The following is a 6,615-nucleotide window of genomic DNA, read 5'->3' as shown; positions in this document are numbered from 1 at the left end:
TCTTTCCTTAACATGGATATAGGTTGAGGGAAGAGAAGAAATGGACATCTATTCTTTTTTTTAAAACAATAAAAGTTCTGATTGTAGAAAAATTATCTAGTTGACTATAGAATTTAATAATGAAGTCCAAACAACTTAGTCTTATAGCTGACAATCTCATTGGTTTATACTATTGTCATACACTGAATTTTGAGTTATCAGGCCAAAAATGTAGACTTGGCAAAGATGACAGTTACTGTCAATTGTTCCGTTTCCCCAAACTGGATGGCACCAATGGCTGTGTGAGTGAGTACAGAAGCTGAAATCAACATTGTGTTAACTATGATTCTATTCCAGAAACATTTCTCTCCCAGAGATATGTATGATGAAGCTTTTTCAGGGCAAATATGATTATGTCTCCTAACACAGTGCCTGGCCCTTAATAGTTGCTCAAGAAATCTGTGTTGAATAAATAAATTGTATAAAGGTTACTTCGGGTTGCTAAGATCAGAACAGTATTTGCCATTATTTTGATGTTGGCATGGGATTTGTACACCCTGGAACATGTATTCTTGCACACTGGCACAGTGATTCGGGGGAAAGTGAGACAGACAGATTTCCATTGCATTCCTCGGAAGAGCCAGCAATACTATTCTCTAATGGTGAGTTGCTTTCTCTCTGAGAAGACTTAAATTTTGTTAGGATTTTGGTCCTTTCTTTTTCTCAGAAGAAATTAGTACTTCCAGAAAGTGAGAAGTAATTACTGAGTTTGATTGAATTTGATAGCATTTTACTGCTCAGTGGAAGTCAGAGTCCTTACAACCTCTTCTCCCTGTGGAGGAGTTCCCACACCCATCCCCACAAAAATTGCATATATTTTCCCATCCCTATCTACACTTATGAGTGGGCAGTGTAAATATGCTTCTAATTAAGGAGGAGGTGTGCTTGTATTTGTTGTAATTCATGAGGTTCAGAAGATTTTTAAAAACAGCACCAAGAGTTGAGGGGGGATGGGTCTTGGTTTTCATTTAAAAATAAATGGAGCCTTGGCCGGTTTGTCTCAGTGGATAGAGTGTTGGCCTGCGGACCAAAGGATCCCGGGTTCAATTTCCAGTCAAGGGCACGTACCTGGGTTTAGGGTCCATCCCCAGCCCCCGTTGGGGTGCGCGTTTGGGAAGCAACCAATTGATGTGTCTCTCTCACATTAATGTTTCTCTGTCTCTCTCTCTCCCTTCCCTCCCTCTCGCCCTTCCACTCTCTAAAAACCAATGGGAAAAAATATTCTTGGGTAAGAATTTTTTTAAAAAAAAGGAAGAAAAAAAAGATAATAGCAGCCTCCTGAAGAAATAGCCTTGGGCAGAGATGAGACCAGTAAGTGAGAGGAAGACACATGAATAATGAAAGTTTCCTTATTGATGGCACAAGAGATTGGCTCAACATCCTCTACATCTCGAAGAGCTGAATTCAATCAAACTAATCTATGGTGAGGAGCTGGGGGGAAAAAGTCCATTTGCATTCTCTGTGTGTCTTTTTTAAATATGTATAGTTACGGATTTAGAGAGTAAGGGAGAGGGAAAGAGAGATAGAAACATCAATGATGAGAGAGAATCATTGATCGGCTGCCTCCTGCATGCCCCACACTGGGGATTGAGCCCACAATCTGGGCATGTGCCCAGACTGGGAATTGAACCATGGCCTCCTGGTTCATAGGTTGATGCTCAACCACTGAGCCACTCTGGCCAGGCCATTTGCATTCTCTTTGAATAATAAGGGTATTAGTTGTAAAGTGACTGCAAAGACAGAGCTACTCCCTGACTTCAAGTCTCATTCCAGACACTGGTGACTCTGGGGAGGCAGGCATACTGAAGTCCTTTCTGGTATCTAGGACATGGTCTGAGGTTGCACCAAATATATATTCCTTACATGGTGATTTGACTCATGACTTGATTTCTGAGAGGCATTAACCTCTGCTCAGATAAGTTGGGTTAAATGTTTGTTTCCCTGGGCTGTAAAAATATCACCTTAAGTACCGTATTTTCCGGCGTATAAGACTACTGGGCGTATAAGATTTTCCTGGGTTAAAAAGTTGTCTTATACGCCGGAAAATACGGTAGTAATTTTCCTGGCAGTGAGAAATTTACTTTTCTTCATTCTGATATCACCAGTATTTATAATAAATGAGTGGTCTCGTTATAAAAAACAAAATAATAATTATCCTGGCAGGCCTTCCCTCCAGAGGAAGTCTTAGAACCATACCAGTCACTTCTCATCCTGGCCAAACATATATCTGAAATGCTGTTTTTTACACTAGTTATATATTAAAATGTAACTTCTACATCTACAGGTAAAGAATTTATAGGAAAAAAGAAGAAAAAGTGATGTACTTTTGAGCTATTCTCATAGTGACTGTCAAGTGTAGAAATTCCATAGTGTAGAAATTGAAGTTACATTTTCAGCAAGATAATTCTTTGTAGGGAAGGCTGTCCTGTGCATTGTAGGATGTTTAGCAGCTTATTTGACCTCTACCCACAAGATGCTAATAGCCCCTTCTGAGTTTTGATAACCAAAAAGTCTCTAGACATGACAAAAAAAAAAAAAAATCATCCCAGTTGAGAACTGGACCAAAATACCCAACAATTTTTCCCCACCTCCCAAAAAATTTCACTAAAGTTAGTTATGAAATGGACTTCCCCTAGAAATGAGAGGTTTTAGACAAAATCAGGTAGATAAGTCTAAATTCTTATAGTAAGTTATAAAAGGTCAAGTGATAATATTGAGTTTTCCTTTTGAGACTGTTGCCAGTATGCTATGATTGACTCTTACCTCAGATGCCAGACTGCCTCTTACCTCAAGCTGAGAAGAGCCTAAAATGGAATTGTTCAGGTACTTGAGATTTGTCTCTTGCAGTTTTTAGGGGCAGAGTGGACCTGAGTCTACTCCTGCCAGGAAAATATAGAGGACAAGAGAAGGACTGGCAGGTATTTTAGTAGCAGAGGAATACTGAAGCTGAACTGGGATTAGCCTATACTCCCAAGTCAGTTTGGGTAAGAAGCGCGTGAGAGCTTCATGTGGGCCAGCTGTGGATCAACCATACAGTGCTGCCCTAAACAGCACCATCAGAAATATGTTCTCCTTTGTCCAGAAACTTCATTTCCATCTATTGGAAAATAGTCACACTAATTTAGTTTGTACAAAACACTTTACTGCCACTTCCTATAAAAGTTAATAACTTTCCTGTTTCCCTTTCTTTTCCTCTCTCTCCCTCCCTTTGGGTCTGGTTGGTAAGCTAGAAGAGAGCAAGACAGACCAGGCATGATGCCTCTCCACGGCAAGGAGTGAGCTAGCTGTCCCTAGCTGGATAAGAGGGAAAAGTTTCACTCTTTGTTACTCAATGACCGAAGGACTTTCTATTACTGAATTGGGTGTATGACAGATCTACTTCCCCTGCACAGGTTTAAAGGGATGGCAACAGATAAAAACATATTCTGTCTTATTTTTAAAAGTTAAAAACAGTATGTTGGACATACTGGTTACCTTATTATAAAGTAAGATCTGGAAAAAATGTCTTCCAAAAACATGTTCTTGAGTTTTATAGAGGAAAATGATCATTAAATCAATTCATTTGTTTTTTGAGATCCCATATGTTGAGAGTAGGGCACATAAATGCAAGGGAGTCTTGTTCTCTGGGAAATTACAGTCTTGGGTTTCATATTCAGAATAAAGTACCTATTACAGTCAGTTATGTCAGCAGGAGCATATGTTGCATAGGTGGGGCAGGTTCAGGAAGATTTTTACTGTAACAATTTACTCTCTTATGATTTTTACTAGATTATAATTAAGCTTTAGAAGCAATTATTTTGCTCCTGTTCTTCAAGCATGAAATCACAGGTAAAGCTTCCATTTAAGATGTTTAAAGAGAGATGCAAAGCTGACTGCATAGGCTGCATCCTGATTTGGCTTCTATGAAACCAGGATCTGTCTGGTCCTCAGTTTGGCAGATTCAGTAACTTACATTTCACTTCACTCAAACTTAATCAGACTCGGGGAAATTAATTGGGATAAAACAACTCTATAATTCAACCCAGTGAACAGAGCCTGATTATAAACTATGATGTGAATTTATTAATTGAGAAAGACTGTATAGCTAGTATAACTAGAACCAGTCATGTGCCTTGGACAATTGTTTCTCACTGGGTGTGCTGATTTACTCTGAGGCCCCTTGAGGGATGGGAAGACTACTTGATGAATGTGGAATCACAGTAGGGGCCTTTATATGTTCTTAAAGAATACTCGGATTTTAAGTTTGCTAGAGATAAACCCCAAATAGGCAGGAATCTTATTTGCTAAAGTATCCCAAGAGACTAAAACATAGTAAACACTCAGTAAATATTTGTTGATTGTGTGACTGAATCCAAATTAAGTTTTTTAACTGTCCTGATCATGGGTATTGGTCCTGGTTATTAGAATCAGTAACCTTACTCCTGGACAGAGTGGGAGCTCACAATACATTCTTACTCAGATTCTGCGGTTCTAGACTCTTTATGGACCCCACCCTTCTTTTGTGACAGCATCACCTGGGCATATGACACTTAGGTTACAGATGATTTATTTCACTCTGATGAAAATTGGGAGCCACCCTGGCCTCTGTAACACATTTACAGATCATCTTATAGGGTGACTTTTTTTTTTTTTTAAATCTTGTCTCAAGTTCTATGAGGGTTCTTTGTTTTACGTTTTCCAGGTTACTGACTTCCAGCTGAGGCAGGTAGGGGACAATCGAATCGTGGTGGTTTTATATTTTTACAGACACCCAGAATTCTTTGTGTAGGTGTGGGTCTACCCACTGCCAGGGAGTCCAAAGGCAGAACACTGCGTTCTACTCAATGGAACATCTAAAGCCCTTAACAGACTAAAGCAAAGCAGATCGGCTGAATATGCAAACCTGTGTGAGCGTGTGGGAGCTGCAATGAAGTACAGACGCCCCAGGCTCAGAGAGCTCCCCATTCTTTTTTTCTCAGTTCTGGTCTGCCCCTCAAATTCTGGTTTGGTAGAGAACGCTCCCTGCGAACACGTTGCCTATCGACTTTCATATTCTCAGACTCTCGGCATCAGAGGCATCTAGAGCCTAGGCCGTGTCCTTACGTGAAGAGGCACGGTGGGAGGCGGGCATGGTCCCCGACCTAACCCCCGTGCTGGGAATAGGAACGTGAGTCACCGCCTCGGTCTGCCCGGCGGTTTTCGGGGAAGGTCTCGGTGCTCCTAACTCGGACAAGGGCACCCAGGTCATCCTGGCCTTTGCAGGGGGGCACGACGCCCTCCGCAGAAACCGGGCGCGACCTCGGTCTTCCGGACGACCGGTCCTTTATCCTTCCTACAGCCCCGCCCCAGACACCTCCCTCAGGCCCGCGCCCAGTTTCTCGCACCCTAATCCAGGGCCTGAATTCGGGAGAAGCAACGCGTTTCCAAAGCCCGCAGACTGCAAGCCTGCGGCTGGAAGCTGGGGGTATCCCCGCCCCCGCGGCGCGCTCGCCACCCCCTCCCGCCCCTCCCGCGGGCCGCCCCGCCCCTCCCCCGCACGTCACGTCCGGCCCGGCCCCTGCCCGCCCTCCGCCCTCCGCCCTCCGCTCTCCTCCCGCTTGCCGTTAGGGCGGCTCTGCGCCTCAGCTGCCGCCTCCGTCGCCGTTCCCGCCCCTTCTCCCGCGTCTCCGCCGCCGCCACCGCCGGGGACATCCGGGGGTCGCTTATCGGGCTGGCCCGGTGCCTCAGCCGCCGCTTTAGACCCTCGACAGCGGCCGTCTTCGGAAGAGGCTCGCCGGCCGCGGACTCGCTCGAGGCCTCAGTTCTCGTCCTCCTCCCGTCCCCGCGGGTCCTGGAGAAGCGGCCGCGGCCGGGGAACGGGGCGTCGCGGTTCCAACGGTGAGCGAACGGGCGGGTACCCTGTCTGCGCATGCGCCGGTCGCCGGTCGCCGCGGCTCTCCCCCCCCCCCCCCCCTGCCGCCCACCAGCGCTAGTCCCACCCGCGCGGGCTCAAGGGCGGTGCGCGTCGGGGTGCTGGAGCTCCTGGGCAGTACCTGCAGGTGGGGCATTTCGTAGGGAGGGCCCCCTTTCTCCTCGAGGGAAAGCGGAGGAAGCCGTGCCCCTGGCTGTGGGTGTGTGGGGGGCAGCCTTCGGTTTTCAGCCGCTGCGGGGCGCGTGAGCGGGGCGCCTGATCCCCGCGCTCCTCCGACAGAGAAGCGGGCACCGCAGCCCACGTTTGTTTGCTGGCTTCCCCGGCACACCGGCCCTGCGCCGTCTCCCTGCCCACTTCCTTTATGCTGGGCAGTGAAGTTGATGCAGAAAAGAGCGTGTGGTTCATCACAGGCTCAACTGCGCCCCTTGTAAAGGTCACGTGAGATGAGTGATTGCTGACTTCCTCAAGCCGCTCGGAGGAGAGAGCCGGCATTGGGCTGTTGGTGCTCCGGGGACTTGTCCGGCAGGCACTGGGCACAGGTCAGGCCGGAGGGCAGGTACTGCGTTACGTTTCAGGGGGGCCTGGGTTCCCACATAAGGCTGTATAGAAAATGGAATCGGTTGGCACACTTGCCCAGGGGGAATTTGTGAACTTTTTTTGTTTGTCGTCAATTAAAAATAAAGGTG

The 6,615-nt window shown here is 46.3% G+C and overlaps 1 protein-coding gene across 2 annotated transcripts in view; it reads left to right on the top strand.

The window, feature by feature from the left end:
* Positions 1-5,613: 5,613 nt before the first annotated feature.
* Positions 5,614-6,615, top strand: part of FAM13B (family with sequence similarity 13 member B) — a 68,821-nt gene continuing 67,819 nt past the window's right edge. For both annotated transcript variants that reach the window (XM_028147930.2, XM_008141869.3), the window contains exon 1: positions 5,614-5,895. The gene's annotated coding sequence lies outside the window, so the exon portion shown is untranslated. The remainder of the gene's footprint in view (positions 5,896-6,615) is intronic.

This window comes from Eptesicus fuscus, chromosome 6, assembly GCF_027574615.1.
Source record: "Eptesicus fuscus isolate TK198812 chromosome 6, DD_ASM_mEF_20220401, whole genome shotgun sequence".
Lineage (NCBI taxonomy): Eukaryota > Metazoa > Chordata > Mammalia > Chiroptera > Vespertilionidae > Eptesicus > Eptesicus fuscus.
The sequence above is the reverse complement of the archived record's forward strand: the minus strand, read 5'-3'. Positions and strand labels throughout refer to the sequence as shown.